General features: G+C 44.5%; 1 pseudogene; it reads right to left on the reverse strand.

Annotated features, from left to right (window-relative positions):
* Nucleotides 1–1,359: 1,359 nt before the first annotated feature.
* Nucleotides 1,360–20,020, reverse strand: LOC136469264 (PR5-like receptor kinase; annotated as a pseudogene).
* Nucleotides 20,021–20,571: the final 551 nt, after the last annotated feature.

A 20,571-nucleotide genomic window follows, 5' to 3' on the forward strand; every position in this document is an offset into this window, starting at 1 on the left:
CCTACAAAGCAGGGCCTTAGTTTTAACTCCAAATAATATGAAGCTTGTACCAAAGTCCATTATAATAAGGTGTGAAACGACCGAGTCGGCCGGCGTGATGTGGCTAGCCGGCCAAGACCTCAAAAGCCTGCCGGCCTAACATTAACATACATCCTTTTTGCTGATATCACAGCTGGGTGGCCGCGCTGGGTGGCCGGCGCCTGACCGGGCTGGGCAGCAGCAAGCAGGCGGTGGCAGGTGGCTGAGAGTTGGGCCTGGTTGAATGAGTTTTGAATGATTACAAACATTTTTTATTCATGAAATGGATGATTACAAATGTTACACTACTACTCCCTCTATCCTAAAAAGAATACAATTATGAGTTATGTGCCTGTTAAATTAGTTACAGTGAATAGTATTCATATTTATGGCTCCAAATTATTTTTTATGAAAATATATTTCATAATTAATCTAATGATATTTATTTGATACTATAAATATTGATAATTTTTATTTATAATTGGTCAAACTTGATGTAATAAAACATGACATTGTGGTAGAATTGCATTTTTTTTTCTTGAACGGAGGGAGCACTGTCTATTATAGCGCGTTTAAAAGCAACAATACACTCTCTTCATTCTAAATTGTAATTTGTTTTGTATTTTGTTAATTTTTATTATGTATTTAGATATGCACTATCTCTACATGTTTTTTATCTAGAAAAGTCAAGTTGATTTAAAATTAAGAACAGAAGGATTAAGATATTACTTCTCCTGATCAGTGGTTCAACTTGGAGTCTTGGACATTGCTGGTGGACTGCAGTCTGGCAGTTCTTTTTTTTATGAAACTAGAGGGGGCCATAGCCCCTACAAGAGGAATTTATGGCAGTTCCTTTTTTTTGTGTGTGTTTTTACATTACAGGGAATTAAATTTCAGTTTTCATCTTTGAAAGAGCAAAAGATGTTGTGGAGTGAACGAACTCGAATCAATCCTAGTAGGGACTCACTAAAACAATGCATTACGCTGTCATAAAAAAGGGTGCAAAGTTTACAAGTTGGGTTTAAGGGCACTCACACTGTAGAAATTTGTGGTACTTTCTATAGATATTAATTACACTGTCATGTAAGCAATATGCTGATGTGACAAGTGATTTAATGAGAAGAGAGATAAAATCCAAGAAACCAGGTCTAACTAAGAAACTGTGTCTTTACGGTTATCAATAGACAAGAAACTACTCGTTACCGCATTGGGAGAGCAAATATAGTTTCTATCACTACTTATGTCCTATGCTATAGAAAATCTTGCACTGGGAAGGATAATTTCTTGGTACGATGTCGTATGCTATAGAAACTATTAATAGTTTCTTGCATCGTGAGTGCCCTAATAACGGGTCCAAAAGGCCTTAGGTGGCAACTGCAGGTTATCAGCGTTGCTCTCCAACATTTCAAGGACTTCGCCCATGGAAGGCCGATCTGCTGGTTTGGACTGTATGCACCACAAGCCAACTATGATCATCTTCCTCACGAGCACTTCCGTGGTGTCGCTGCTGCTGATCTCGCTGGTTGTGAGGCCACAGAACTGATCCAAGTTTTCATACAACCATTGCAGAAAATACTTGCTGCTGTTGTCATCTGTACTACCATCGATTTTCTTCCTTGCTCCCACCATCTCAAGGACAAGCATGCCATAACTGTACACATCAGCCTTGCTGCCCACTGGTCCATAGTTTCTTGATAATACTTCAGGGGCTATGTACCCTATAGTGTCTCTTGCCCTAGCAATGGAGATTCTACTCTCCTTTTGTCGGCACAGCTTCGTAATCCAAAATCCGATATCTTTGGACATAAGTCCTGATCTAATAGAATGGTGTGTGGTTTGATATCGAAATGCACAATGCGGGTGTTACAGCCCGCATGGAGGTACTCCAATCCTCGTGTAATTCCTTTGACAATGTCGAACAGTTTATCCCAGCTCAAACTGTCTTCTCCTTCAGTAGAATTGCTACCATAAGTGTACCTCTCAAGGGAACCATTGGGCATGTACTCGTAGAGGAGAGCTCGTTTTGATCCTTGAAGGCAATATCCTACCAGAGTAACGATGCTGACATGAGATGTTCTGCTAATACTAGCCACCTCATTCATGAATCGCTCACCATCGCCTTCGATGCCCTTCAGCATCTTAACAGCTATCTCACGACCATTGCGCATGTTGCCTCTGTAAACAGAACCATAGCCACCATGGTCGAGCTTGTGAGAAAAAGACTTGGTCATTCTTTTCACTTCTGAATAAGTGTAACCTTTCGGCTGTAAAGTTCCTTGATTTTGCAAAAAGGATTCAATCCTTGGTGAATTTCTTGGCCCTCTCTGCCTTAGTATCATGACATACATCTTTTATAGCACATGAAGACTGTGAGAACGATTACGCACAAACCAGAGAGGCCTGAGGTGCCCGCTATAATATCTGAAAATAGACATTAAATAAAATTATCTATGTGAAATTATGTTGCAAAATGCCCATAACATTATATTATTTTAAAAACAATGAACTGTCGGGCTTGTTAGATGGAGTCATTTCAAAGCTAGATTTTCATAAGGCGTAAGATGAAGTCAATTCGTCTTTCTTTCATCTAACGTTGAGGATGAAAGGGTTTAAATTTGGTATGATGTAAATGGATCTATCATATGTGCATAGGGGAAGTGTAGGAATTAAAGATGATGAGATGGATCACTATTTTCAGTCCAAAAAAGGTCTCCATCAAGGAGACCCCCTCTCTCCTATCCTTTTAAATTTGGTAGCTGATATGTGGCTATCCTTATTGAAAGGGCTAAGGAGAATGGAAATTTTGAAGGAGTTATCCCTCATCTGGTAGACAATGGACTGTCCATTTTCTAGTACGTTGATGACACTATCCTCTTTATGGAACATGATTTAAATCTGGCCAAACAAATTAAACTAGTGTTAAGTACATTTAAGCAATTATTTTGGTTAAAGATCAATTTCCACATAAGTGAGCTTTTATGTTATGGTAAAGCCGTAAAGCTAAGGATAATGTTGAGGAGTAAGCACGCCTTTCTGGTTGAACCTCAGGGAGCACTCCTTTTAAATACCTAGGCATCCCTATGCACCATAGAAAATTTTACAGTAATGACTAGATTATGATTGAGAGGTTTCAGAAAAAGATGTGCAGCTGGAAAGGAAAACTCCTCTCAATAGGAGGATGGCTTGTTTTGATCAACTCAGTGTTGACGAGATTATCCATGTATATGCTTTCCTAGCTTCTTTAAGGTCCCTAGAGGAGTCCTTAAAAAATTACACTACTACCGCTCTTGATTCTTTGGGCAAAATGATGATGAACACAAGAAAAAGTATAGACTCACTAAGTGGAACATATTGTGCACACCCAACGATTTTGGTGGGTTAGGCATCCAAAACCTAGATATCCAAAATAAGTGTCTCTTGAGTAAATGGTTGTTTAAACTTATCAATAAGGAAGGAACCTGGAAAGACCTTCTAAGAAGGAAATATCTTGTCAAATAAACCTTAACATAACTCAAAAATGACCAGGTGATTCTCAGTTTTGGTCCAGACTTATGAAAGTCAAAGACCAATTCTTGGCAAGAGGATCTTTCTGAACCCATAGTGGTACTGAAGTCCGGTTGTGGGAAGACACATGGGTTGGCAACAAACCTCTCAAAATTGATTACCCATCTCTATACAATATTTGTGAAGGAAAAGGATGCAACGGTTGCACATGTACTAAGTACCAGACCTTTGAATATTTCATTCCGAAGGGCTTTGGTGGATAGTAACTTGACTGCATGGTATGATCTTGTGTCAAAAGTACGTAGCATTTGTTAACCTATCTAATGATCAAGATATTTTTATTTGGAGCTTACACAGCGGTGGTATTTTCTCGGTATGCTCTATGTACACTTCTATAATACAGTGCGGAGTAGTTCCTACTAAGTGCCCAATTTGTAAGATCAGAATACCACTGAAAATTAAATCTTTTTTATGGTATCTTAACAAAGGTGTTACTCTTATGAAAGATAATCTTGCAAAAAGAAACTGGCAAGGTCTTCGCTAAGTTCGGATGGGAAGATATCGAATAGAATTGAAGCTTAGCCTCCTTTCTTTTCAGTTATCTAGACTTTTGGTTTTATATCTTATCTCTCCGATGTATTTTGGTATGAGCCTAAGAGCTCGTGGTTTGTATTTGAACAGCTGTGTATATCGTTAAATGATATACAGGTTAGAACATCGTTCCATTATCTAAAAAAAGGTAGAGAACTATCTGTTGTTCTAAAAGGAGAAACTCTAGTGGCTAGAAGCCCAGAACTCAAATAAACACATGTGTTCGATGTTATTTGTTCCTTTCAAGACTTTATGAGTATGATATATAAGATGTTCCTAAGTGTATTTCCTGCTAGTCTTAGCAATAAAAAATCTTCATCAAAGAACATAAATAGGCCAGGGATTCTTACATATTCGGTGTAACTGGTGAGTTGTTCGGCAGCTATGCAACGCTGGAGCCCCCTAGAATTGGCGAGCCATTTGGTGGATCCGCTGCGACAGCTGAGTTAACAAATAGATCGATCAAGTTATCAATTATTGTTCTTTTAAAAAAATGCTAATTATTGGATCTTTAGTGGAATATGAGAAGTAAATTATGAATAAATTTTTTTATCACTGATATGTACATTTAGTCAGTAATTGAACAGATCAAATGCACAAACCCACTTTGTTGGTCAATCCTGGCCTAGATTGCTCCATATGCGTCACGTCCACTACTGGAAACCGGCACTTTGCCGAGTGCCGGAGCTTTGCCGAGTGTATTTTATCGGGCACTCGGCAAAGACGGTCTTTGCCGAGTGCCAAATAAAATACACTCGGCAAAAAAAAAACACTCGACAAAATTCGTCTTTGCCGAGTGCCTTTTTCTGGCACTCGGCAAAGATGTATTTTGCTGAGTGTTTTTTTTCGGCACACGGCAAAATTTGTCTTTGCCGAGTGCCTTTTTTCTGGCACTCGGCAAAGATGGGTTTGCCGAGTGCCTTTGTTTTGGCACTCGGCAAAAAGGCATTTTGTCGTGTGCATTTTTTTTTTGGCCCTCGGCAAATCAGTTTTTCGAATCAATTTTTGAGGCCCTAAATGAATTCAAATGAAAAACTTTTCAACTACAAAGTTGTATAACTTCTCGAGATCTACAAAGTTTATTTTGGTCATTTCTTCATTTGACAAAACGACATGTCTCATATCTCTCATATTAGTTTCATAAAAGTAGAAGAGAGAGATATAAGATTTGTGAACAATGTTAGTACCACTATGTCGGATGAACAAATGAACAAAATAAACATTGTAGATCTTGAGAAGTTATGAAATTTTGTAGTTGGCAACATTTTGATTTGAAATCATCTTGTCATGCAAAAACGACGTTTGAATTTGAAAATTTGAATTTTTCAAAAGACCTCGGATGAAAAAACTTCCTAAATGAAAATTGTAGATCTCCAAAAGTTATGAAACTATGTAGTTGACAATTTTTTGATTTGAAATCATCTTATCATGCAAAACTATGTTTGAATCTCTCAAATTTGAAATTCGAATTTTTCAAACGACCTCGGATGGAAAAACTTCCTAAATGAAAATTGTAGATCTCGAAAAGTTATGAAACTTTGTAGTTGATCACTTTTTGATTTGAAATCATTTAGGGCCTCAAACAAGCAATTTACTCTCAGTTTGTCGAGTGCCTTTTTTCTGGCACTCGGCAAAGATCGAGTTTGCCTAGTGCCTTTGTTTTGGCACTCGGCAAAGAGGCATTTTGCCGTGTGTATTTTTTTTGCCCTCGATAAATCAGTTTTTCGAATCAATTTTTGAGGCCCTAAATGAATTCAAATGAAAAACTTTTCAACTACAAAGTTGTATAACTTCTCAAGATCTACAAAGTTTATTTTGGTCATTTCTTCATTTGACAAAGCGATAATAACGTTGTTCATAAAATCTACATCTCTCATATTAGTTTCATGAAAGTAGAAGAGATATATAAGATTTGTGAACAATGTTACTACCACTATGTCGGATGAACAAATGACCAAAATAAACTTTGTAGATCTTGAGAAGTTATGAAATTTTGTAGTTGGCAACATGTTGATTTGAAATCATTTTGTCATGCAAAAACGACGTTTGAATTTGAAAATTTTAAAATTTGAATTTTTCAAAAGACCTCGGATGGAAAAATTTCCTAAATGAAAATTGTAGATCTCCAAAAGTTATGAAACTATATAGTTGACAACTTTTTGATTTGAAATCATCTTATCATGCAAAACTACGTTTGAATCTCTCAAATTTGAAATTCGAATTTTTCAAACGACCTAGGATGGAAAAACTTCCTAAATGAAAATTGTAGATCTCGAAAAGTTATGAAACTTTATAGTTGACCACTTTTTGATTTGAATTCGTTTAGGGCCTCAAACAAGCAATTTACTCTCGGTTTAGTATAATATATGAGGATAAATAACGAATCTAGACACAAGTGACAGTGTAGTGCAGTGGTAGAGCAATCCCACCAGCCGCGTTAGCCGTGGATTTTGTGCAAAAAATGCAGCGACTTCAATGGAGGCGGGCGCGCGCTGGCCAGTGGTGGCCTCCCTCGAAAAAAAAATTTGGGTTTTTTTTGCTATTATTTTTGGGTTTTTTCGCATTTTTATTTTGCCGAGTGTAAATCTTTGCCGAGTGTTTTTTCGGCACTCGGCGAAGTCTTTGCCGAGTGCCCGACAAAAAACACTCGGCAAAGTCTGTTTGCCGACTAAAATTCGCCGAGTGTCGTTTGCCGAGTGTCGACACTCGGCAAACCCTTTGCCGAGGGTTTTTTTAGGCTTTGCCGAGTGACCTCCTGATTCCCGTAGTGGTCATGTAGACACTACACATATAAAACTATAGTTGGCCCCACAGATGGATTGTTTCTTCAAAATATATAATTTCCATTCCAAACACCTTTCTCTCCCGTGGGGCCAACTATAATTATATATTTTGATGAAAGCCAGATATTTTGATCAAAATATTAATATTTCAAGAGAGAGTCGGTCTAAATTATAAGTCGTTTTGATTTTTTTTTATATTCATTTCACTATGTATCTAAATATAATAATATATTTAGATATATGACAAAATAAATGAATAAAAAAGTTAAAGTAACTTATAATTTGAAACGGAGGGATCAGTATTTTCTTACCGAATTTGAAACGGAGGGATCAGTATTTTCTTACCGAATTTGAAACGGAGGGATCAGTATTTTCTTACCGTTGGTAACAAGCTTGGCTCTGTAACTGTAACTAGTGTTGTCGTCGTAGTAATAGTTCCACAGCATGATGCCGCCGTAATTTGGGGAGCCGTCCACCACCGGCAGCACATGTGACACTAGGGCTGTCGGGTCTATGTACCCGGTACCCACTGCATCAGGGGAGGCTGGCAGTCCAAGAAACACCGACGCCGACGGCAAGGACTGCGTCCACTTCTTCCACCACGTCTCCAGGTTGCTCATGTCTCCGTTCTGGTAGTCGCACCCGGGGTTGTTGTAGAACCGAGGCCAAACGTGGTCGAACAGCCCCGTGGCGAGCGCTGCAGCGAGGAAGTCGTCCGGGTACATGCACTGCGGCGCCGCGGTGAGCAGGTACTTCCTCCCTCGCCTGTCGCCCTTGTACAGCGATGTCAGGTTCTTGGCGAGGTCGTCGTAGTGAATGGCCTGACCAAGCTCGATGTCAAAGTCGATGCCGTCAAGCACGGCGCCGCCGAGCGGCTGTCAGTGGCGAAGCCAGAGTAAATTAGAGGGGTGCCTTTCTCTTATAGGTGTGAAAATTTGATCTACAACCATAATAAAAATTTGTTCCTAATAGAGGTTTTGTGGAGCTGCTCCACGGTGTGGTGTGTGGAATAAAGTTCGTGGAGCAGTTCCAAACAGCTCTACAACGGCCGATGTACCTTGATAGAGCTCCAACTTAGACTAGATGTTGCGTTTTGACAACCGAAATCACGGAAAACATCATCTCATTTCAAGAGTTTAACCTCATAACTTGAGCTCTTCACTTAATGTATTTACATTTACGTATATCTAGGCTAGGAGAAACACTGTCAAATAGAAAATTGGTATCGAAGAAAGCACCCCTTAGACCAATGTTTCACTAAAAGCGTGTCGCTACGGGTTCGTACCGCTTAATCTTTCTTAAAATTGACTAGGTTTATTGAAAATATTAACAGATATTTATATCTCTAAATAAGTTTATGATGAAAATATATTTAAAATTTTATCTAATTATACTAACTATGCATTGTAAATATTACACTTTATTACATATATTTGGTCAAAGTGGAAAGTGTTTTAACTTCTCGAGATGAGAGAAAATTTAGGGACAGAGGGAGTACATAAACCACACACCGTCTTGTCCATCAATGGTGGAACTTCAGACCTTCAAAGTTTACCTGTGTGCATGGTGGGTAACCCGAGATATTTCTCATAAAAATTGTTAATTTAGCATGAAGTTTTGAAGGAGTGGCTCTATCATATTCGCCTCCATTTGAATTATTAGAAACATTTCCATTTGACATGTTATAGACCAATATATAATTATTAATTCACTACTACAAAAATGTTTTTTTAGAGACGAGAGCCCTTTTCTATATATAGAGGCGGCTCCCCTCTTAGTGCTCTGTCAAATAAGCCGCATTTTAAGATGATTTACAGAGGCAGCTCCAACCCTAGACACCTCAACAAAATGATCTTCAGAGACGGTTGTTATCTGTAGCTGCCTCTAAAATAGGGGATTTTTAGAGACGGTTGTTGTATCCAGTTTCCTCTCAAGATTAATTTGTAGAGGCGGCTATAGTTGGAGCCGCCTCTGGATATTATCTTCAGAGGTTACAAATCGTCCAGTGTATAAGTAGCAGCCCTTTCTTCCTTCTTGGGATTTTTACTGTACACCAACGAGCTGAGGAGGAAGGGGGCCTCGGGCTACCTCACAAAAAATACAAATCTAAGGGAGAAGGTTTTCATCTTGATTCCTTTGGTGGAGGAGGCTTTAAAAGGTAAGTAGTAGATGCTAATCTAAGCCCCATTTTAAAGTTTTAGGGGTACATTACTGTGTAATTATGTTTCTCATTCTCTCTCTTCCATGGTGGTTGAGGAATTTATGGGTGCATTTATATCAAATCTTTGAAGGTGATAGGGTAAATTTAGTAGGGGAACAAGATTCTACCATCATTTAGCGGCCATGCCATGATTTTAGTGGTCTACTTAATAGTTTTTAGGGAGAGATGGTTTGCATCTAGATCTAGATCTAGGACTACGGTTTGGGATTAGGTTTTTTATTGTTGACATTCATATTATTTTATATTTATTATATGGGATTAAGTTTTCATGAACAATAACGGATGAAATATTAATTGGTACTAATTCATTTCTTAATTTGAAATCATTTATTTCACTTAACAAAAGTAAAAAAAATACTAGTTTAGTGGTACATTATATTAGTTTGTTAACTAGGTAGTTTTAATCTCTTGCATGAAGAACATGATGAAAAAAGTTGAACAATATATGTTATCTATAATTTTAAATAAGAATTACCTTCCATAATTATATTGTTACATACTAATTATTATATTATTTTGGTTTATTAATTATTCTTATACCTAACTTTGTCTTTTTGTTTTTGCTTTGTTGATCTCCGTAGGAAATGGACTACAGGATGATAATTTTAAATAAGAATGACCTTACATGGTTTTGTTGCTTTATTAATTAATCTCTATCTGGTTGTACAAAATTCACGATTACTCTCCATCCTTTGTATTATACCTCTATGGAGTTTTAATATGTATTTATTTAGAACATTGAAGTTATATCAGCTCTTTGTTTGCACTCCTTTTTTTTTGACATCATGGGTCTATATTTTGGTTTGCAGCTTTTGATTTAATTAGGCAAATTCAAGAACAATTTAATTCTTTTGCAGCATCAAACATGTGCATTGTGATCTACCCGTGATTTCAAAGATGATAAACATATTGATCAAACAAATGAACACAATAACAACAAAACAGTTGCAGTATTATACCCTGATGAGGCAGGACCAATGCCGAAGGCACAGGCAGTGCAATTCCTACTGGTCGACATAGTGGGTTGTTTGATGTAGTGGACCACAATTGATGCAGGATGAGATACGCAGTGTAGTCCAACAAACGGTCATCAGGAGGTAGTCTTACAGATGGCTGCACCACCTCCACCAGGAAGTAGTTTAATCTAGGAAAATGCGAGCATCTGTGCCAAGTCGAAGACTTGAACTCGGGTGAGCAGGTTCCACCACAAGGAACCCAACCAACTGATCTATAATGATTAGTTCGCTGCTACATCTCTTATATATATATGGTTCTAGATCCGGACTAAGTCAAACTTTAGGTTCATAGGAAAGTTATCAACATTTGTGTCTATAAATAGGTTTATTATAAATATAATTTTTGATCCATCTAATGATACTTACTATACACCGTAAACATTGGTACCTTTATATATATATATATATATATATATATATATATATATATATATATATATATATATATATATATATCATCAAATTTAAAATCTGCTTGGTCATGACGAGCGTGTTCCCGCCCATTTTAATGCAGGCCCATAGAGAGGAGTATTTGAAAGCAACTGAAGTTGGTGGACTGAGGTGCAGCGGGGACAATAATGGGCTCACATTTCACAATCACGCATGTCTGTGATGCCTACCGGCAGCCGAAGTTCCTACAGCAGCCCACTGCTCAGCATAGTACAGGCGTAGTAGGCCGCAATCATGCAGAAGCAAGGACGTCTCTGTCCTCCAAATCCATTTCAGCGGACGTTCACCCATTTCGGGTTCAGCGAACGATCCGACAGCTAATGCATGCCGGCCGTCCACCCTCCTCCCCTCCTCTAACACCCGTGTTTTTACATCATAAAATCCACTAAAAATAAACTTTTTTAAAAACTTTACAACAAATTAAAACTTGATTAGTTTAATTCCTGCAAAACCACTTTTAAATAAAATGTTTTCCAAAACCATGCATCAAAATTCACCATATGCATTTAGGATAGATGGTTTAAATTGCTTGAGTGGTTGGATGTGTGAATGCTTGTGATTTTATGCTTGCATGAATTGTTTGCTCTAGAATTTATTTGGCACTAAATAACCTCCTTGACATTTTCCCTCGACTTTTTCTTGAAGTAATCCCCTTGACCTCCACTTGATTTACCAAGCTCTCCACATTTCAAACCTCCTTGTAATCCAAATTCAAAACAAACATACGTGACCAAGTTTATTTTCTGAAAAATGGAAATGGGAATTCTAATTAAGAAATGAACCTCGGGCTCATTTCCCTCCACTTCTCCCCCTGGCCCGACCTCGGGCTCATTTCCCTCCACTTCTCCCCCTGGCCCGTGCCGTGGCCTGCTCCTCCCCCACAACGGGCCCACGCCAGGTCAGCCCACGTGCGCGCGCTTCCCCTCGCCGCCGCCATGGGCTGACTTGGCCATTTGGCCCAGCCCAGCGCCACGCAGCCGCTTCCCTCCTCCCTTCTTTCACCGACGAGCGGAACCGCCTAGTCAGCATCGTCACCTACCTCGCGACGTCAATGCGAATACCGCGTCGTCCGCACCGTCTACCTCCGCTGCCTCGGGCTCGCCGTTACTGCCTTACTCCGGCGAAGAGGATAAGGACGCACTGTGACGAACCGCCATTGTAGTTTGAACGCATGCGCAGGAAGAAGGAATCTGAGGCACCGGAGAAAATATCTCGCCGCCATGTCACCGGCGAGAACCACCATTGGTGGCCTATAAATTGGCCTCCCCCGAGCTCCTCCGCTTCAACCACCGCCATAGCGAGCTTCACCTTGGTCAGGAACATATCATCTCCCTTCTATTTCCCTCTCTCTCCCCTTCTCCTGAGCTCTGGCTTGGTTTCCCCAATCCGGCTGCCATGGAACCGAGCTCCACTCCCCTTCCTCCTCCTGTGCACCATAGTTCAATTAGGTTAGTTAGCAAGCTTCCCAACCCATCCTCTACCTCCTCCACCACCTCCATCCTGCTCTGCCCCTCTACATCCCTCCACCACCGAGAGCAGCTCGCCGCCGAGCCGTCATGGCCGCTACCCGACGCCGTCGAGGCATCGCAAGACACAACGACACCCTCGGCGTACCCACCGATCTATTATGACCATGCGCCACCCATTCTCGTTCCCTGGAGCACCCTACAGGGGCAAAGGCCCGTCACCGCGCCACCGCTGCAGCTCCGGCGAGTCACCATCGCCGCCACGAGCACCCGCGGTCACCGAGGATTCCTCCAACCGCTACGGGATCATCTCAGGAGCACCGACAACCGCATAGAGTCAAGATTCAGCCATCAACGCCACCAGCGTAGTCCACTCCGTTGAACTCTGAGCGCCCTGCTCTATTCATCGACGGCTGGACAACCGCCGTCCCAACGTGGACATGGTGACCCCATGTGGCAGCCACCGTGACTCCCTCCCCTCTTCTCCTTACTTCGGTGGACTCGATCCACATGGACTCAGAGAGAGAGAGAGAGAGAGAGAGAGAGAGAGAGAGAGAGAGCGGTCTACAGCGCAGTAAGAACCCAGCGCGCAGCATAGTGCCGCCAGGCTAACCCCGCCGTGCTGGCCCCGCACGTCAGCAGCTAAACCCGAGGGAAAATGCTGTGTACACCCCGGAAGTGTACACAGGAGGTTACAAAACCTATTTCCATGCATGGAAAAATTCCCAGAAAATTCCTAAATAAACTAGGTACACCCCAGATCCTACCCAAGCATTTCCATACCATTTTCATTATGTCAATTTCCAGAAATAATTCCCAAGTTATATTCCACATACCCTTCTCCTATTAAATCTTTGTTAATTCATATCTCCTCCATCCTAACTCCAAATCATTTGGTTCTTCCACCAAAAATCTTGTAAATTCAAGCTCTACTTATTCATACCATTTGTTCTATTATTTGGTGCCCATTTAAATTCTAGTTGATTGCTTTCCTTGTATTTAAATTAAATATTGACTACAGTAGTAGCCAATCACCGTAGCAGTAATTAACCCCATATATTCGCGTATGTGCATGTACTCTGACACATACTCGAATATATCCACACCCAATCACATAAAATAATAGGATATCTCCACATACAAGGATATGCGCGATACCCGGACATACGTCTATGTATGGCTAACGTTATCTTCCACCTTTTCTTTAACCTAACTAACCCGAGGCACATACATATACATGTGCGTATGTGCCACTAACCCTTGTGGACCTGTAAAGGCCAGGCAAGTTATCTATGATGACTTGGTTAGGCTTTCTCTTTCAGGTTCACATAATAGTGAAGCCTAATAGTGTGGTCTAGTTTTCCATCAGACCAACCACCCACCTTAACTTAACCCGTAGGAGCCCTACCCCATGGATGGAATCCCTTCATCCAAACCTTACTTCAAATTGACATAATAATGATAACTTAGATAACGACCCGTCACCCAATAGGATCAACCCATCTAGAATCGTTTGCTGCTTATGCTTGCTTTGCATGTCTTGCTTGTTATTTTTCTTGTTTGTGCTTGACAATGCTAGACCGTGTAGGATAGAAGACGTGGAGAACCTGATGAAGTCCAAGAAGACAGGAGCAAGAGGCACAGGAATCGAAGAAGGAGCTTATCGTCAGCGAATGGAGGCAAGTCCTAACACCCACCTATCCCTTTTTCCCTCCACTTTATTTACCATCCCTTAACTACTCCCCTTCCTCCACCTCCACATTTTGCTAGCCTCCACCATAAACCCATAAAACCCTATCCCCACTAATTAATGAACTTAACTTATAATACTTAAATTCTCTTTATGAATTAATGGAATTATAATGGGTCATGAGCTCGGTTATGATGATGTGAACACTTATGATAATTATCTTGATATGATATAAGTTTGACTATGATATTATGATGACATAATGGTTACCTAGATATGAGATGAGCTCTATGAACCTGAGGTTAATAACTATGGAACTTAAAACTGGTAAAACTGGACTAAACCTCGATAGGGGGCGAGTGGAGGTAATTTATGGAGGTAAATTACCTTGGCAGGATCGTTTGGTGAGGGATTCCTTTGGGAGATACTCGCCTCGGTCACATAAGGACCGATTCATAGTCCCTCTCGCCTAGTGAGATATTATGTATAGCCACATGTCTATATGGGTAGTGTCGGGTTCATAAACCCAGGGTCCCTAAGGGACCGGCTTCCCAACAAAAGCTTGGCCTAACGGACAACATTGCGAGCAACGCGTAACTCATGGGCCGGCCCAAATACCTAGATGATAGGCCAGAAGGTTGATCCAATCTCTGACCAAAAGGCCTGGCCATGGAGGAATGGCGCCCGCTTCTGACTTTGGCCCACCTCTCCGACCAGAGCGCTCGCTTCGGTCTCTAGCCCACCTCCGGACAGCCTCTTCGACCGGAAGGCCTAGCCCAACACTACTTCCAACTCCAACCTGCTTCTTTGACTAGGGATGCGCCGAACCCCTACTTACAGCTCCTCTCTGGCTGACGCAATTAGAGCCGACTAGGACCAACCGATCGGGGACGCCCGCTCGGTAGGGACCAGGAAACAGATGGAGAAAGTAAAGTAGGGCACTCAAAGTCAACCGTAATATGGAGGACCGTACCCTATATAACTATAGGATAGTACCCTGTGACCTCCTTGGCATGACAGAATGCAAGCAGTGTTGTAGGCACCGATATTTTCCCCTATAGTGTTGTGGGCACCATCAACTCCTATACCAAACAAACACGGTAAGGCTCCCACACGTGTCTCTGGGCATCAACAGTATTGTGGGCACTGGCATTTACTGTACCAGGCAAACATGGCAAAACCACTTGCATGCCTCTGGATATCAACAGCGTGGCAGGCACCGACGTCTACCATACCTAAAGAAGACGACGCAACCTCCCACGTGCATCCGATATTAAACAGTATTGTGGGCGCCTATCATCATCTTGTACCTACCAGCGTGGGCAGCAAGACTTAGCAGTGAACGTACTCTCTCCCTCTCACTTGTAAGGCCATCCCCTTCATCTATAAAAGAGGATGCGCTATCTTCCAACAGCTAAGTTGATTCAGATCGATCAAGTTCACTAGTACACAACAACAGAACCACTAGGTTCAAACCTCAAGCACACGCTCGAACACATAGTACATAGTGGGGCTCCCGTCACTCTCGGACCCTCTGACTAGAGTCCGACCGGACCTCTTGTACCCCTCCATCTTTCTCCTTCTCATTTGTAACCTGACTGCAAACTTTGAGCACCTAGGCTCAGGAATAAAGTCACCGACCGACTCAAACTAGACGTAGGGCACGTTGCCTGAACCAGTATAAACCCTGTGTCATTGAGTGCTAGGCCACCTCCGATCACAACGTATGGCAAAACTAGAAATATTTACGTGTTGGTCACTTTCTACACCGACAGTTGGCGCCGTCCGTGGGGAAGACGTTGTACGTTCAACACTTTTTGGTCATCGGATGGCCCACTTTTCTGCCACCTTCGCCATGGTGGGCTCAAGCGATACGACTCGCTTCGGCTCACTAGAGTTTCCCGCACTCCCACCTATTGGGATTTGGGTTCCACCTGTCTTTGAGCCATCCCAGACCTTCCTCTTCGGAAGCCTAGACTTCATCGCCGACTGGCTCGTCGTACTACACCTCCACGAGGAGGCACTCATTCCAGCGCCCGTCAGAGAGGCGCCCTCCATCGGCTCCAGGACGCATGACGACTTCAACGATGAGGCATCTACACTTCATTCCAAGCAAACTCTCTGCTCAAACCCCATTGTGAGTAATGTGCATATTGTTATTTACTCTCTACTTACTATCTCCCACCAATTATCTGGCTGGACCGTATTGTCCGCACCGCAAACACCATATGATCGGTTCCCCTATGGCCTCGTGTCCCCCGCAAACATGTGCGCTTGGGGGCTTTGAAGGATGCTGGTGCCATCCCCTCTCACATCCAAATTTGTGGGAATGGCGAGCTATGCTCCTACCACTTTCCACGAACTCCCGGATAACGAAGGTGAGAGCGACAGCTTCAGCATCGGCGACGTGGCACCTAGCCATCGTCCGTCCCAGGAGTGCGCTATGGCGAACGCTCTAGGATAACTGCCAGTGGTTGCGGAGTCTGTACAGACTCACACCCCTCTGGACCCACGTGCAGAGGCCCTTGCGCTCGCACAAGGGCACATCGAGGAGCTATGACAACGGTGGCAGAACTAGCCACCGCCTACGCTGGCGCGCTCGGTGCAGCCTGTTGCGCCCCATGCGAATGACCCGGTGGGCGGCGCCCAGGGTCATGCCCGCTAGGTCCAACGTGACATCATGAATGAGGGGAACGACCCCCATAGTTCGCTCGAGCTAGCCAGAGTATTGCCGCTGCGGCAATGCTTCTGCGTGGCGTTCCTGAGCCCATCAACCCCCAGGAGCGGGAGGTCTACCAAAACCTCCGGGCGTTGGTAGATGTTGCCGCCGTTCAATAGGTGGAGAACTCTGCATCACGACTACGACACGGGCCCTCTCTCCCCACTAGGGGAGCAAGAATGCGCTAGACGGATCGCTCCATTCGCTCACCGCTACAGCCGTCGAGCGTGGCTCAGGAGGCAGTGGCTGTGCCGTGGTCTGACCTGGCGCCTGCTCTACACCGATCACCAGTACGCGAATGGCCCGATCCACACCAAGATGATCGCAGCATCATCAGCAACCGGCATCAGGCCTGGCGTGATGATGACGTCCACCAGGCGGCGGTGAGGGCAGGCGACATGGGTCCTGGCCAAACCATTGAGGGGAGCAGTGAAACGTGCCCCAGGCATGGTCGCCGGCCAGACGACCAGAGTCCTAGCCCTGAGGGCCTGGGACCACGGGCCTTTTACCAGCATATCCGAAGAGCGCCGTTCCCACAGCGCTTCCGACCACCGAACAACATCACCAAGTACATCGGGGAGACAAACCCTGGTATTTGGCTCGAAGATTTTCAGCTCACCTGCCGAGCCAAAGGGGTGGATGATGACTTTTTCATCATTCAGTACCTCCCCATCTGCGTGGGGGAACATGTTCGGGCATGGCTTGAATTCCTCTTGCACGACAGCATTCATGACTGGGCGGACCTCAAGAGGGTCTTCATCAAAAAATTCTAGGGGACGTATGTCCACCCTGGTAACTCCTAGGACCTCAAGAGCTGCCAGCAGGAGTCCAGTGAGTCCCTATGGGATTACATCTACAGGTTCTCCCAATCATGCAACTCCCTCCCTGATGTCATCGACACAGACGTCATCAGTGCATTCCTCTCTAAGATGACCTACGAGTCCCTGATCCACAAGCTTGGCTGCCTTAAGCGTCGTACCACCCACGACCTGCTCGACGTCACCACTAACCATGCCTCCGGCGAGGAGGTGGTCAGAGCGGTCTTCAATGGAGGCTGGGACAAAGGCAAGGCCAAGCACATGGACCAAGACAAGGGCTCCTCCACACAGAGAGGGAAGAAGAACAAAAAGGATCGGCGCCGACCAGACAACACCGTGTTGGTCGCCGCGGCTAATCGCATGAGCAAGCAGCCCCAACAGGGACTACCTGACCACTTCAACAAGCTCATGGATAGCCCATGCACCAACCACGCCTACCCCATCAAACACCTCTACAAGGACTACGAGCTCCTTAAACATTTCCTACGATAGGCCGGTGGGCCAAAAGAAGGAGATAGCAAAGAGGCGGCAGCCAAGAAAGGAGGCACGGCGGGCAAGGATAGAGACGGCTTCCCCGACCCTGAGGAATGCATCATGATCTTCGGTGGATCCGACGCCATCTGGTCCAAGCGCCAGCACAAGGTGCGCTATAGGGAGGCATGCGCCGCCGAGACAGCCATCCCCTTTGATCACCTTCGATCAGAGGGACCATCGCTCCCACATCATGAGATCGGGACATTACCCGCTCGTCATTGACCCCATCATCCACAAGAAGTGCCTCACCAAGGTGCTGATGGACGGAGGCAGCGGCCTCAACATCCTCTAGGTCGACACCCTCGATGCCATGTGCATCCCCCGATCGGAACTCCACCTAGCGGGCTCTCCCTTCCATAGGGTGATCCTGGGAGCACAGGCATACCCGCTCGGGCAGATCGACCTACCTGTCACGTTTGGCAACCGAGCCAACTTCCGCTCGGAGGTCCTCATCTTTGAAGTGGTGGACTTTCCAGGGTCCTACCATGCCATCTTGGGGCGGCCATGCTACGCCAAATTCATGGCAATCCCCAACTACACCTACCTCAAGCTGAAGATGCCGAGACCGAACGGCGTCATTACCATGAGCAGCGCCTTCTCGCACGCCTTCACGTGCGACCGTGAGCATTTTGAGCTCGCCACCACGATCATCAACTCGTCCGAGCTTCCACGGCTCGAGGAGTCGTCAGCCCCAGCAGTCCTAGACTACAACAAACCAAACTCCTCATAGGCCTTCCACTCGCTTGAGGAAACCAAAGCGGTGGGAATCGACCCCACCGACCCAACCAAGATGGTGCGGATCAGGACCCAGCTCCTGGCCAAATAGGAATGCGAGCTCATCGACTTCCTGCACGCCAATCACGATGTTTTTGCATGGAAGCCATCTAACATACCGAGCATACCGTGAGACATCGCCGAGCACGCACTACACCTCATCCCAGGCTCAAAGCCCACTAAGCAACGCCTACGCCGTTTCAACGATGAGAGGCACAGGGCCATAGGCAAAGAGATCGCCAAACTCCTAGCAGCCGGATTTATCAGAGAGGTATTCCACTCTGAATGGCTTGCCAATCCCGTTCTTGTTAAAAAGAAGACTAGGAAATGGAGAATGTGCGTTGATTATACTGGCCTCAACAAAGCGTGTCTAAAGGATCACTTTCCTCTGCTGCGCATAGACTAGATAGTCGACTCCACCTCGGGTTGTGAGATCCTCTCCTTTCTGGATGCCTACTCGGGCTATCACCAAATCACGATGAAAGAGTCTAATCAGCTCGCAACCTCGTTCATCACCCTATATGGTTTGTACTGCTACATAACCATGACTTTTGGCCTGAAGAACGCTGGTGCCACCTTCCAAAGGTGCATGCAGCAATGCTTCGCCAACCAAATTGACCCGCTTGATCAGCTTGATCAAGCCGAGCGGCCAAAACCAACAATCACCATCTATGTCGATGACATAGTCGTCAAAACAGCTCAAGCTTGTGACCTAATCACAAACTTGGCCACAACGTTCACTAACCTTCGAAGGTTCAACATCAGATTGAATCCTGAGAAATGTGTTTTTAGGGTTCTAAAGGGGAAGCTGTTAGGATACATTGTATCCGAGCATGGCATCGAGGCCAACCCCAAAAAGACCATGGCCATCTCTAACATGGGCCTCATACGCAACGTCAAGGGTGTACAAAGGCTCACCGGTTGTCTGGCCGCCCTAAGCTAATTCATCTCCTGGCTCAATGAACAGGGGATGCCACTCTACAAGCTCCTCAAAAAGACGGATGCCTTCGTATGGGCGGAGGAAGCTCAGCAGGCTCTAGAGAGCCTCAAAGCATCCCTAATGTCGGCCCCAATCCTTGTTGCTCCTGAACAGGGAGAACCCCTCCTCCTCTACGTCGCAGCAAGCAACCATGTGGCGAGCGTCACCCTAGTCATCGAAAAGGGAGGAGCTAGGACACCACCTTAAGGTCTAGCAGCCTATATACTTCATCGGGGAGGTACTCACTTACCCCAAGGTCCGGTACCCCTAGGTGCAGAAGCTCCTATACGCCATGCTGATGGTGACCCGGAAGCTCCTGCACTATTTCATCGACCACGAAGTCGCGGTAGTCACTTCATACCCGCTCGGAGACATCATCCGCAACTGTAATGCCATGGGACAGATCTCCAAGTGGGCACTCGAACTCATGGGCCATGACATTAGGTATATCCCCCATACCGCCATTAAGTTTCAAGCTCTCACGAATTTTGTTGTCGAATGGATGGAGGTCTAGCTACTAACCCCAGATGTCACCCACGAGTACTAGACAATGTACTTCGATGGGTCCATCATGGCGCTCGGATCGGGGGCTAGAGTAGTTCTGATCTCCCTAGATGGGAGTAGGCCCCGCTACGCCATCCGCCTCCACTTTTCAGCCTCAAACAACACCATGGAGTATGAGGCCCTCATCAATGGACTACACATCGCCATCGAACTTGGTGCACATGACTCTACGTTCGCGGTGACACGAAGCTAGTCGTTGATCAGGTCATGAAGGAGTCCTCCTACAAAAGCTCCCTCATCACAGCATACTGCCAAGAGGTGCGTAAGCTCAAGGTCAAATTCTAGGGAATCGAGCTGCATCATGTCCCACGAAAGGACAACGATGCTGCCGATTTTTTTGCAAAATTGGTCGCCAGGCAGGATCCATCCCCGAGCGGGATCTTCATCAATGATCTCCATGAGCCATCCGCCCGTGTCCTAGAAGGTCTGATCCAAACACACCTC

This window comes from Miscanthus floridulus, chromosome 8 (genome assembly GCF_019320115.1).
Source record: "Miscanthus floridulus cultivar M001 chromosome 8, ASM1932011v1, whole genome shotgun sequence".
In the NCBI taxonomy this organism is placed as follows: Eukaryota; Viridiplantae; Streptophyta; class Magnoliopsida; order Poales; family Poaceae; genus Miscanthus; species Miscanthus floridulus.